The sequence below is a fragment of the Myotis yumanensis genome, unplaced genomic scaffold (genome assembly GCF_028538775.1).
Source record: "Myotis yumanensis isolate MYYU_CA2020_CCGP unplaced genomic scaffold, mMyoYum1.0.hap1 SCAF_3, whole genome shotgun sequence".
Taxonomy (NCBI): domain Eukaryota; kingdom Metazoa; phylum Chordata; class Mammalia; order Chiroptera; family Vespertilionidae; genus Myotis; species Myotis yumanensis.
Genome location: NW_027223754.1, coordinates 187,966,665 through 187,981,596, shown reverse-complemented (window position 1 = coordinate 187,981,596; position 14,932 = coordinate 187,966,665). Strand labels below are relative to the sequence as shown.

Sequence of the window (14,932 nt, the reverse complement as noted above, 5' to 3'; positions counted from 1 at the left end):
TTTAATTAAAAACATTTGAATTTTACTGAGTTTATACAGGAAGGTGAACTTAGAGCTTGCTTGCTAGGAAATTGAAGTGTTTGCTGATAGAACCTTTAAGCCTCTATTAAAGAAACAGTGCATAGGATGGTGAGGTCAAAGGTCAAATTCATGTAATTTCTCACCATTTTATGTTCTGTCATTTGCTCACTCAGTAGTGTGTTTCTGGCTCTAATTAACTTAATATTCTTTTTGTGTTGAATATTTTAGTTTTTTTGATATTTATTTGTAGAAATTAAAAACGATATTAATCTGAATAGATTTTTGAAAAGCCATAATTAAACCTTGTTTTGCAATTTTTCTTGGTGTGTGTGTGCGTTTTGGAGGTATTGTTTGGTAGATTTCTGGGAAGAATGTTAATTCTTGGATATAAATCATAGTTACAGGCAGAACTTTTTTTTTTTTTAGCACTGTTAGCCTGTTTGTACTATGGATCCCAATCTTTCTCATTATGCTGTCTCCTCGCAGCCATCCAATTCTTTCACATTTTTAATGGTGCTAACTTTGTATCCTAATTAATTTTTGCTTAAATTGGCATTCAAATGTAGATTTTGAACTTAGAAATTAAGTTCACATCTTCTAGGTCTGGTTATCCCTCTTCTTTATAGCTAATGTGTTCTAATGCAGCAAAGCTGAAGTAAATACTCAGTTGTTTTAATTAACTGATTAATTGTTGATGTTTACTTTAGTCTTAAAGTTGTGGTATATTTAAGTAATATAACTCAATAGTTTTGTAAGGTTTTAAAATTTTCAAAAAGCTTTCTTAGTATTGTTTTGAAGTAGAAACATTTATTGAGATATTGTATATCCGCAGTGATCTAGAAAGGTAGAATGAAATTCTTATTCACGTAATATTTCAGATAGCAGAACAGTTATATTAGCACTAATGTTTAAACTGCAGTACTTAAAATTTTTTTCCTAAGTGGTGTAGTACATTTCTCTAGGTTTCTCAATACAGAATGAATATATCCCTGACTAATATGACATAGAACAGTAAGTTTTAAACTTTCTAAATACAGCAGCTTTTAAAAAACAGCAACTTTTGCACATTAAATTCTTATGAAGGCTCCCATTATATAAAAGGGATACATATTATTTTATTTTGGTGTACTTATTTTATAATGTATATTTATAAAAGTTCTTATAAGCCTATTAATAAAATGAGAACAGTAGGCTGTTATGATGAAAATAAAAGTTTGAAACTGGATCATACATGACAATTATGGTCTTATATTAGTGTTAGGATTTAGGTTGTTATTTGTAAAGCTCCAGGTGCTAAGGAACCGGAATTCAGTTTTGAGAGTATTCTAGAACATATATTATTTGTTCTTTTGTGATTTTCATGGAGGTATTTAACAGTTTAAAGTTGCTGCCTTACCATAAAACTGTGTTTATATCTATTAGTTTTTCTTTTTAATACATTTTTTTTTTCTAACTTAATGTTCAGTGACCTAAAATGTTTGGGATCACTCGCTCAGTTTCATCAACATTTTAGCATGTTTTTTCACATTCAGTAATTACTTTATGAAGTTTTGGGAATTCTTATGTAATATGGTAGATTCTCATAATCTGAACATTACTTTACGTAAGTCTCCTGAAAGAGAACATGAAGAAATTCAATAGGTGTGAGAGATTCTAGCCATCATGCCTTTCAGTAAGGTTGTGCCCTTGAGTATGGTATAAGAAAGCAAATGTGCTGTGATCTTAATCTTTATTGTCATGCCTCTCATAGTATGAATAACTCACTGTATTTCAGAAATTTCAAAAATACAAGTCATGTAGTTGGTGTGATATTCTTTCTGCTGGAGAAAAACTGGCTAGGTTGAAATTACTGATCAATTTATGTTGCTCTTTAGAGTAGGACCTCAGGGAAATTTTAATGATCCACTCTTTTTGCCTTCTATTGTGGACTGTAAAATTTACCTCCACCCTCCACAAGGTGACTCCACTGATTGTTACGTGTACATGGGAAAACACCAACACTCTGTGGTTACTCAGGATATTAATGTTAATTCTTTCAGTGTCATGTTGTGTTTTTGCAACTGTGAGCATAAACTAGACCCCACTGGGATTATTACTTTGGGATTGGTGAAAGTTTCAAATTTTCTGTGCTGAATTCCAAGTTATTTATTATGTTGAACTAGAGGCCCAGTGCACGACATTCGTGCACTGGGTGGAGGAGGTTCCTCAGCCCGGCCTGTGCCCTCTCACATCTGGGACCCCTTGGGGGATGTCTGCTTCTCCGTTTAGGCCTGCTCCCCTAAGCTGGCAGGCAGACATCTCCCAAGGGGTCCTTAGCACTGCTGTGGAGGCCAGAGAGGCTCCTGCCACCACTGCTGCACTTGCCAGCCGTGAGCCTGGCTTCTGGCTGAGTGGCACTCCCCCTGTGGGAGCGCACTGCCACCAGGGGGCAGCTTCTGCATTGAGCGTCTGCCCCCCGGTGTACAGTGTGTGTCATAGTGACTGGTCGTTCCCCCCTTTGGTCGATTTGCATATTAGCCTTTTATTCTATAGAATAACTGAGGGCATAATAAATATGGGAGCTGGATAATTGAGGTTTATGTTATTGTTATCACTTATTTTCCTTCCTATTTGTCTACCCTTTTTCATAAGCCATTTCATTAACATAGGCCTTTACAAGGAATGTTGAAATAGTGGAAAGAACATTGACCAAGAATTCAAACCTAACTGTAAATTCTGTTTTTGCTACCTTTTTCTCATATTGGCCAACATGTTCCATTTTTTGACTTTTGTTTCCTCACCTATGAAATGGGGGGAAATTCCTATTCATTTGGCAAGGATATGCTGAAGATCAATTTATATAAAGTTTCTAAATAGTACCATGAAATGCACCACAAATATCTGGCATGCTAATTTTCCAGTCATGAAAACTTTTCAGTTTATTTGTTTCTCAGATGTCATATGCTTTATCAAATGTGATTGGATCAGGGAATGTGGGAAATTTCTTATAATATGCTCAGAAGCAGGAAGTGCTAACTAACATAAGTATATTGACTTAGTAGTATGATATATTCACCACTGGGCTTTACTCTTGTAAATAACTTAGCGAGAATAGAATGCATTACACAGAGGAGTAGAAGAAATGTTTCACTTCTGGTCTGGCTGAGTGCTCCAAATATATAGTGACAAAAATATTTCTGTAAAGAGATGACTTGAGCCCTAGCTGGTTTGGCTCAGTGGATGGGGCGTAGGCCTTTCTTCTGGTCTAGAAACTGTATAAGCCTTCGGACTGAAGGGTCCTACGTTCAATTCCGGTCAAGAGCACAAGCTAGGGTTGCAGGCTCGATTCTTAGTGTGGGGTGTGCAGGAGGCAGCCGATCAGTGATTCTCTCTCATCATTGATGTTTCTATCTCTCTCTCCCTCCCTGAAATCAATAAAAATATGTTAAAAAAAAAAAAAGAGATGACTTGAATTCAGAGCCTAGAGTGTACAAAAGAGAATTGTAACAGTGCAGTTCTCTTTCAGTGGCCACAAACTGGCAGCCAGCTGACTTGTTTTATCCCTTAGCCATTACCCTATTTCTCTAGTTGTTAACAAATAAAGCTGTTAGATTTTACACAAAAATGTGGTTGTCTTATCTCTTGAAAAATAGAAGATTAAGCAGTGTCAGGAGTGTGTTGCTGATTGAGAAAATAATTTACAGTTGAGTAGCTACTGTCTCCTTCAAATGGGGCCTTGTCTTCACATCTGGTCCTCTTCTCTTCATTAATTCACATTACCTGCTGGGCTCTGTAAGTGATCCTTTTACTTAGTTGACAGATTGTTGGCAGCCTTTAATATTTAAAATACAGTTTCTAGACCAGAAGACAGTAAGCATAAGTAAAATCTAGTCGACTTCACTTGGTAGGAGAGATAGTATATGTAAAGTCAATTTACTCTTTAGAAGATATGGCACGTTTGCTAACTTTTAGCCTTGTCCTAATTTTTATATTGGAGTACTATGTTGGCTGATTGGAAGAGATACAGTGACATCAGCAAGAAGAGATTAAAGGAATACTAATTAGAAACAAATAAGTACTTTGAGAGGCTTTTAATATAATAACTTATCTTTTTAAAAAAATATCACTGTGTTAAAGACATCACTTGTTTATCAACTTACTGATGAGAGTAAAAAAGAAAAAGTAATCATGATATGCAGTTTACTGAATAGATAAATGAAATATAGGCAAAAATCTTGAGCTATCAGATTTTAGCACTTAAAATGAGTAAGATCCTAATAGAAGTTTTCTTAACTGCATTAAAGTAGATACAGTGGGGCCTTGACTTATGAGTTTAATTCATTCTGAGACCGAGCTCGTTAACTCAAATTACTCTGTCAACTCAATGCAAAAAATCAGGGGAGAGACAGCTGGTATCTCAAAAAACTCGTTAGGTTAGTTGGGACACTTGTAAGTCAAGGCCCCACTGTATTGTCAGGGGCTATTATAAACTTATTTATGTTAAAAGTTTGCATCTGTTTGCATTCCATTCACTGCCTCAACTATGTGAATGAAGACTACCTTGATCCTATGAAAAATGGTAATTTATAATCATGATCTGATATGAATTTGAATTTTACATTTTCCAGAGTGAAAGCCAGCTTCTTAGCATTCATGTAATGCCATGCCAGTGGTAACTCTAGGAAAGTGCTAAAAGAATGTTATTTTTTGGAAAATGCTTTTCAAGTTAGAGAGAAAACTTTAGTGAAAATTGAAAAAGCAGTTAACTTGCACAGGAAACACTGACTCCCCTGTTTTCCTACTCCTCACACTCCCAAAAGAGAAAGTGATTTGGGAGAAAGCTTTAAGTTTATTCAAATAAGAATTTTAAAAAATGGCTCAGGTTAGAACTTTCACACAATGTTCTCTATTAATAATTTGTTGTAACAGTCTGTTATTAGTCATTAATGTGTGAATATGGAAATGATGAAACAGTGCTATTGACTCAGTGAATCTTTGAGTTTAGTGAAAGAGGGAGTTGAATTAACACCAAGAGAGAAATCTGAGGAGTTGCTTCAGCATTTGCCTAAGGGCTTTAACCTTGCCTGCTGAAGTAAACCAGACCCAACTGCCCAGCAGAGCCATCTCACCTGGTGCTTTCCTTTGTAGACATAGAAGGGGCATGTGAAGTGAAAAGAAAGTATTAGTATAGAAGTCAGGAGACAGTTATTTTTAGTTCTGGTACTGTTAAGTAATCTGTTTTGGATAAATTATTTATGCTCTTAATGCCATTCCTTGACCATTAAATGTGGGAGGTGTTTGGACTAGATAAGGAGTCAGGAAAGAACACAAATTTTGGTGTTAAACAGAGTCAAGGTGAATTCACGTTCTTCCACTCACTAGTTAAAGGTTTATATGAGAAGTGTATATACAGTGCTGAAAGTATAATGCCTATTTATGTGAGTGCTCAATAAGTTTTATGTATTATTTTTTTATGGAATGAGGCTAGTATTTTCAGAACCTGTTTTCGTAACTTTAAATAGGGATGAAGTCTACCATACAGAGTTGCTATTGGAATTTAAATGAACAGAACAAATATAAAGCACCTAGTGCAGTGTGTAGCACAAATTAAGTTGTGAGTAAATATTGATTGCTTTTTCCTCACAAGGTTCTCTCCAGCACAATTTATTTTATTTTTTCTGTTTTATTTCCCCTTCCCCCCCAATCATTATGGAATTGGGAGAAATATGGACTACTGGATACTTAGAAAAGGATCTTTAGGGAGAGGAGGTTGTTAGGGACCTGGCTGATTTATATTAAAAATACCAGAGAGCAAGGTGTTTATATGTCAATGTGAATACTTTAAAGAGCCCAAAGGGGACAAAACAAGAACTCTTATTTATGCTAAGGTAACATGATAGAGTGAAAACAAAAATGGACTGTGAATTAATCAATTATTTCAACAAATTTAACAAATACTTATTATGAACCTATTATTTGCTGGGCACTATTTTCATGGTTGGAGTACAAGATCCCTGCCCTCAATGAGTTTACATTGGGTTAGGGGACATGTGAAGGTTAAAATACTGAAGGATTGAGAATGCTAAGGGTTGAGTGAAACAGGGAGCCAATAGTCACATGAATACTAGTCATCTTTGTCCTTGTCCTTTCATGTGCTGTTTGTGGAGCACAGATCCTGACAAGACAAAATAGTTATTTGAGGAAATCTATTACTGCTTATCAAAGATAACCCCAAGTAACGTTTAGGATTACCCAGTTATTAGACGTCTACCAGGTCCTGTTGATATGTAACTTTATCATTCCCTTTACTTAGAACTGGTTTCATTTACTTCATTGGGTAATAAGGATAATTTAAAGACTATGCTTTAAGACAGTGGTTCTCAACCTTCTGGCCCTTTAAATACAGTTCCTCATGTTGTGACCCAACCATAAAATTATTTTCGTTGCAACTTCATAACAGTAATGTTGCCACTGTTATGAATCGTAATGTAAATATCTGATATGCAGGATGGTCTTAGGCCATCCCTGTGAAAGGGTCGTTCGACCGCCAAAGAGGTCGGGACACACAGGTTGAGAACCGGTGCTTTAAGAGGACTGAAAATATGATTAAAAATAAGAAACACATTTGGATAACCTTTAGCATACCAAGTACTTTTCATTTTATTATCATTTTAGATGTGGCTCTAAATTAGTGACTGGATTATTTGGAAATGAAATTTAATATATTTATACTCAATAAAATAAGTGGAAAAATAGAAGTGGAGTTAATAGAATTATTTATTAGTAGGCCATAAGGTAATAAAAAATTTTAAAAGGACTTTATAGATAATGATTCAACTCTTGCTCAGTCGTATCAGGCCAATTAAGACAATACACAAAATTTAACATTGCTTAAGTTTAATATTGAGCACATGCTTTAGTAATATTAACGAGTGGTAAATATGAATTATTTAACCATTGTAGTAGTCATACCTGAAGATGCATTGTCTTATTATTTGGTGAAACATAATGCACTATGGTTCTAAAAGCAAATCTATTTAATGATCACTAAGTGATTAGTTAAAATTTGAAAGGCAGTTGTAGAATAAAATGAGGACAGCTTTTAGCTAATGTAAATTATTTATATTTTTAATGATTGTTAAAAATAGGAATCATTGGATTTATGTAATCAATGTTGGTCCATGTCACAAATAAACTAAGATTTTGAATATTTCTGAGGGTTAAACATTTTTGGTGTAGTGGGGGTAGAATTTCATGTTATATAAGAATTATAAATTGATATTCTTCTATTACCTGGGTTTGAATCATATTAATAAATAGATAACTAGATACATTCTAGAGCCAGTTAGTGCCTGAGGGTAACGAATGGGGGAGGTTTTACTCAGCAGTATTCTCCTTTAGTTTGGTCATGAAATGAGGTCTGCTTTATGTAAATCAGTCTTACTGGCGCCAGCTAGCTGTAACTGCAGTCTGCCTGTGCTAGGGCAGCAAATAATATGTGGCGTGGATTTTCAGTTTGGAGTGTATAAAAATTCAGCCTTTTGGGTTGAAAGAACAGAGTTGATACATTAGAATAGGAGTACTGAGACCTCCACAGTTGACACATAAATATGTGGAATAATGAAAAGGTATAATAAGCCTTTTAAAATTGAATGTTTCTTTTATATAGATTTATGCCTATTGATACTATTGGGTAATATGTGGGAGGTACTTCACTGCACACAGTTGCTGCAAACCTAATAGTTGGCAGCATAGAAAGCAGTACAAAAGAATTCTGATTCTAGACATCTTCACTTACAACAGTCCTTTGGAAAAATGTACTTTGTGTGTTCTGTGAGCTTCATTGACATACTGTCTGACGTTTTTTTTTTGCTTTTGTGGTTAATGGGATGTTTGCTGCACAAACTACACAACAGATGTGAACCACTGTTTGAAAGGAATTTTAATATGTAGCCAATCTATTGTATTCCTGTTTTTCTTACGAATATGAACCAAACAAGGAATTTAGGTTCAAGAAGGCTGATCTAGAAGTCTGCATTGGCTTTTAATATTTATATAAATGAAATAAGTAGCAGTGGTTTACAGAAGAGGAAATCCTTTTCACAATATCAAGCTGCCCACAGGTAAGAGATTCAGGTCCTTTTTCTGTAATCTCCTCCTCCCCCCAACCTCAACCTTTCTTCCTACTCCCTCAGGCCTTATATCTCTATCTCACCACTGGGAAGTTTTTTGTTTTAGTTTTAGTAATAATAGGATTGGTAGACTGTTGAATATTAATTTTCAGGAATTTTGAATGCCATATTTGAATTTGATCTTAAAAAATTATTTTTATCTTCTATTTTTCCTCAAGTTTAAATTGAAGTGAACTAACAGTGGGTTTCATATATGAATATTACTCATACATACAATATGTTTATATAACATAGAAATCAGTTTTAGATCTCTTTTCATAATAGTCCTATTACTGTGTTCTCAGTTGTGGTGACACCAACTGGTACATATAGAGAGATGACATTTTTGTGACCTTAAACTATAAAGGTTTAGTGTAAATGTACCACTTTGAATTCATCATCAAAACCAGTGCTTATGTTTTCACAAGTGGCTCATTGACATTCATTAGATAATGTATATATTTATACATATAACATGGCCAAGTTTTCCAATACCACCCTTGTCATTTTCATTTCCACATATTTAAATTTATCACCATTTTAACAAAGTGAACTTAGGAGTCTAAAACTAAAGTGAATGTATTAGAAATTCCATTGAATCTAATATTTTGTTCCTTAAGCTAGGTGAAGGGTGCATAGGCATTTGTTATATTATTCTTTATCTTGTATCATGAAAAATTGCATACAAAAATCTAAATGAAACAGAAATAAAGAGCTATCTAAAATAAAGACTGTATGATCATTATGGTAAACATATGAACTTTTATGTTTACTAGTATAAAGAAAGGCAAGTGTGTGTGTATATGTCACTATGACCAATGATAACATATATTACTGATTGATATCATTTTGGAGCTGAGTGTGGAGACATGAATAAGTAGGATGAAGTGAAGAGTGGTAGTGAGTCTAGCTTAGAGAAGTGGAGGAGGAAAGTAATTATAGTAGGCTGTTCTCTGCTCTTTGCACCCCTTCTATGTAAGTTAAGCAGTAGGCTCTTTCTGCAATATAAAAGTGTTAGTTTTAGGTGGGACTTCCATTTCTCTTGATTCTGAAAGGCAATTTGTCATTTATTACTACACTAGAGGCTCGGTGCACGAAATCCATGCACTGGTTGTGGGGGAGGGTCCCTCAGCCCAGATTTCGAGAGGGAGCAGGCCAGGCGGAGGGACCCCACTGGTGCATGATTGGGCCCAGGGAGGGACGCGTGAGGTTGGCCAGCCGGGGAGGGACCGTGGGAGGGGCTCCAGGGCGTTCTGGCCTGTCTTGCTCAGTCCTGATTGGCCGGACCCCAGCAGCAAGCTAACCTACCAGTCGGAGCAGCTGCCCCTTGGTGGTCAGTGCACATCATAGTGAGCAGTTGAGCGGCCTTAGCATATCATTAGCATATTATGCTTTGATTGGTTGAACGGGTGACTGGACGACTGGACACTTAGCATATTAGGCTTTTATTATATAGGATGGTTGGGTAATTAAAAACTAGAGGCCAACTGTGAGGAAGCCACAATCGTGTTTCAGGTGCACAGACTGTTTCCCGTTGCCTTTGAACAGTGTTGCTTTGTTTTTTAAAAATTGTTTTAATGTATGTTCTTTTAAACTATAAAAAAAGTATTTTTTTGTATTTTTCTTCTCAGTAAATAATTTCATTGGGATTGGAGAAATGGTATAGTAGAAAGATAAAATTTTAAAAACTATGTTTTTATTGATTTTAGAGAGAGGAAGGAAGAGAGAGAGAGAAAAAAAAAGAGAGAGAAACATCGATTGGTTTCCTCTTAAACACACCCCAACAGGGGATGGAACCTGCAACCCAGGCTGGGAATGGAACTGGTGACATTTTGGTGCAGAGACGACACTCAACCAACTGAACCATACCAGCTAAAGCGAAAGACAACAGTTTTGATTAATGTGCTTGAGGTTGGATGGAGAGAAGGTTGTACTTTTCTTGGTGTGGAGAACACACAAATCTAAAACAGTTAGGAATTTTTTTAGACTTCTCTTGAGCCATTGTTTAGGAAAATGTTGGGTTGGGAAGATAGTTGAGATGGAATGACTGTTTTTAATATATAAGTAAAAAGACAAGGAGTTGTTAGACCGTAATAGAGGAATTTATTGAATGCTATTAGAATTGGGGGTCATAAGACAGTGGAGTATTGCAAATATAGACAAACCTAAAAGAAAGCATATATGACAATGATAACAGTCATGAGCATAAAGATATATAATCTTTGAGACTGTTGAATTTGATCAAGTGTGAATGATCCAAAAAATCTGAGGGATAAAATTCAAGTTTTTTGTTTTTGTGTTTCTCTTTAGGCAACAGAATTTATTTAGCAAAGCAGTGTAGAATCACAAAATTTTCAATATAAATGGACCTATGTTGTCAAATAGTTTAACATCTCATTTTGCACTGTTTGATTTTCTGGACAGGTAATGATTTAGTTTATGCTTCAACATTTATAATGACAGAAGGGAGCATCTCTGATTTCATAAGGCAGTTCTTTTTTATTTTTAATCCTCACCTGAGGATATTTTTTCCATTGATTTTTAGAGAGAATGGAAGAGAGGGAGGAAGGGGGAAAGAAACATTGATGTAAGAGAAACACATTGATTGGTTGCCTCTGCATGCCCCCTGACCGGGGCTGGGAATTGAACCTGTAACCAAAGTATTTGCCCTTGAGCAGGAATTGAACCCAAGACCCTTCAGTGCGCAGGCCAGCACTCTAGCCATTGAGCCACACTGGCCAGGGCAAGACAGCTTCTTTTATTGGACATATGAACAAGTTAACCGTTGTTGATTTTGAGACTGAGTTGGCCTTCCATTGTTTTTGTTACTGCCTTTCCCCACCTGTGTCTGTCTCTGTATCTGTATCTCTTTTACCTGACAGGTCTGCTTTATTTAAAGACAGTCATAAAAATTCCCTTGTGTTTTCTAAGCTATATATCCTCCATTTTCCCAGCTATTCCTTACACAACATGTTGTTCTATTTCATTTTTTAGCCTGGTCATCCTTTTGTTTGATTTACTGTTTTAAAAAGTCCCTGTTTATCTATGATGCTTATGAATGTAATACTAGAGCATGCCCCCCTTCTCTTTGACTGTATACTTCTGTTCTACACTTTAACTCTGCACTGACATATTTGTCAGCCACCTAACACTATTGAATTTTCTTGTTTACAATAAGTTAAAAATCCCCTTCCTTTGAGTATCATTTTATTTTATTTTTTCTGTTGAGACTTTATTTCTCTACCCCTTACATATACAGCTGTCTTCATGAAAGAGCTGATTTCTTGAGTCTTAAAATGTTCCTACATTTTAATCCATTGATAAATTCCACCACTGGAAATATATCCAATATAAATAATTGCAAAGAAAGAAGAGCCTCTTTGGATCTCTCTCCTCTTTATCAACCAGCCCAAAGTGTGTACATTACCCCACAGTGCTGTGAGACAGGCTACAAAAGAAAAATAAAAAATACAAAAATAAATAAAAAGAACAGAATAGAATTGCAACTGCAAAACCTACAACTAGCTCAGCATTTTGGTTGCTTGAGGCCTAACTCTTCTTCCTGGACTTCCTAATAAGAGGACTCATGGTACTGCTACATTTATCTCATCCTAGGTTCAGGGCTAATCTGAGTATGATTTTAGTTTAGTCTCTAGGTTGTATTCTGTAATACTTTGTTGTTATGTCACCACTTATATTGTCCTTAAGCCAAAAGATGAAAAAAAAATTTATAAGGAGAGTTTTCCTCTCATTTTATTGTTTATCTAACTTTATTATGTTACGGCCAGAGAATGTGGCTTGTGTGATTTATTTGTCTTTGAATTTATTAATTCCTTGTCACCACACGAATGGTCAATATTAATGTATATTGCATGTGCTCATAAAAGTGCATATTCTGGGTTTGTTGAATGTATAATTCTTTCTTTTGCTAGCATGTTTGAGAGATGCATTCTTTATATTACTTTTGTTTCTTCATCTGTAGGTTTTAGAAAGAGGTGTATTTATCTCTAATTGTGGATTTGTTAGTTTTCTTCCTGAAAATTTTAAACCTGTATTGCTTTATGTGATTTAAAGTAACATTATTTAGGTACATCAAGATACATATTTCTAGTGTATTGTAACTTTTATCAATAGGAAATATATTTTTTATTTCATTACTTTATTTTCAATTTGAATTATTTTTTGAATGTTATATATACATACTTTTTTATTAGCAATTGCCTATTGTATCATTTTCTATTTCTTAATTTTCAGTCTTTCTATGCTATTATTACAAGGTGTGTCTCTTGTTTATGGTAAGATTTGATGATATTTTTGTTATTTTACCCATCTTGAAGCCTGTTATTTTTAGATTGATAGTTTACTTATATTTGACCCTTATTCTGCAACTCCTGAATCTCTTAATTTCTATTTTGTAATTATTTGGGATTTTAATTTCAGAATATTTATTTTAAAGATGATGGATCCTTATTTATTTCAGCCTTCCTGTGAGTTTTTTTTTTCATTTTTGGATCATTGCTGTTTCTCTTATAGGGTCTTTGCTGTCTTGTATCTGCAGTATGTCTATAAAATTATATTAACAACGGTCTGTTTCTTTAGTCTTTGCTCAGAATACCTTTATTTTTCTATTCTTATTGATCGCTAGTTTTTCTGACCATAGCATTCTAGGCAAAAAATATCTTTCCCCCTGAACTTTGAGGATAGTTTATTTTAGCATTCAGTATTGCTAAAGACAAGTCTGATGACAGTTTAGTTCTTATTTCTTTGTAGCTAAATGATTTTTTTACTCTAAAATATTAGCACTTCCTCATACTTGTTTTCTGAAATTTTAGCACTTCATGTCCAAACATTTTTGCTTGTTTTAACTTAGTCTGTTTTGGTAATTAGTAGGCCCTTTTTATGGAAAGTATATGTAGTTAGCTTTGTGGATTGTTTGTTCTTATTTTCTTAATCCTTTTTTCTCAGTTCTTTTTTTCTGAAGCTCCTCTAAAGTGAAAGTTGTTGCTTCTGTGTATGTCCTCATGTCTGTTAGCTTTTCTGTTTTTCTTTTGTGCAATATTTTGAGGAAACATTTGTTCTTGATTAACTTCAGTTACTTCAGTTGTATCCATGCAGCTTATATTTTGAATTTCTAAGATTTCAGGTTGATTTCTTTTTATGCTTGTTCTTATGGGTAAAATAACATCCTATATACCCTTTGAGAATATTTAATATACCATTTAAAAATGTTTCAGTTCATTCTGCTACCAATTAGCTAGTGTTTTTTTGTTTGTAAGATTTGGGACTTAATCTTTTTATTTAAAAAATTATTCTTGATTATACTCATTTTTGTACTTGTGATTTCCTATTTTACCTTGGATGGATGCTGACTCAGGTGGTGGCGGGGTGGGCAAGTAGTACTTGCTGCTTATGGGATATGCTAGGAATTTGTCTTTTGGATGGTAATCTCCCTTCCCTGTCTGTTCTGGAGCTTAGTGTCTGTCTGTGTGGTTCACTACCCTAGCCACTACCCTATTCATAAATGTCACTGCTGCCCTGGCATTAGCATAGAAGAGATTGGGGAAAGTTGAATGAGCTTAACTGCTTAAGATACAAATTACTAAATCAATGTTTTTTCTTGTGAAAATTGAAACCCCCATTTGAAGTCTAGGTGAAAGTCTCTATTTGTTCTTTTCTTCACCCCTAGGTAATTGCTATAACTAGTTGGGCATTTATCCTTCCAGACTTTCAAATATCACTTTAATACATATATAAATATTTAGAGATAAAAATTATTTTATGTTTTAAAACATGGCATAAAACTGGAAACATTTATTGACTGCTTAGATATGTACTTAATTATTTTCTATTTATTTTCTCATTTAATCCCCTTAAAATTTGTAGGAGAGCAGGCATTATGCTTTCCCTTTCTTAGATGAGGATACTGAGACAAGGAGAGGATAAATATCTTGGACAAGTAACTTAACTAGGAAATGATAGTGCCAGTATTCATAAAAGTATGTCTGGCTCCAATGTTTGTACTCTAAGTACTATGAGTTCTACAGCTACTGTGTTGTACAGTTAAATTCATGCCCATGAAAGAGAAGAACCACATTCTTCTTAACTTCTTAGTGTCCTTTACTCTTTAGTGTGGATGCTCTACTATTTTAAAAAAGCTATTAGTGATGTATGTTAAATTTCTTTGTTTTTTTGCTATTTAGTGCAGCAGTAGTTAGTGCTGATGCATCATATTTTAAAGCATGTTAGTGTACCTTAAGATAGATATATCAAAGTGTGTTTGGTGTGTCAAAGTAATGCACAGTTCTTGCCTTTTTGCCCTTAAAAATCGTTATGACAATCAGGTCTCCTACCCATAGTGTATGAGACTACACATTATTGTATCTTGTTGTTTACCATAAATAATTGCCAATCTGATGTATAAAAATATATTTTCATTTAGTCTTTCCCTGATTATTAGTGAGGTGGAACTATACTTGTTGTTTTATGTCTTTCTTTGGTTATTATGAGGTAGAACTATATTTGTTCTTTTATGAATTGCCTGTTTATATTTTTTTATTTTTTTTGAATTGTTTGTCTTTTTTATTCATTAATAGAGGTTCTTTTTTTTTTTTTGGATACCAATTCCATATCACTATGCTTTTTATTTTTCAATTCTTTCTCAAAATTTGTTGTTACTTGTTCTACTTTCTGTGCCTTTGAAATGGATATTTTGTCTATATTGAGTTTTAGGTCCAACATAGCTCTAATATTTCACATATTTT

General features: G+C 34.4%; 1 protein-coding gene across 3 annotated transcripts in view; it reads left to right on the top strand.

The window, feature by feature from the left end:
• Nucleotides 1–14,932, top strand: part of ATF7IP (activating transcription factor 7 interacting protein) — a 114,488-nt gene that overhangs the window by 17,692 nt on the left and 81,864 nt on the right. The gene's annotated exons all lie outside the window — the stretch shown is intronic.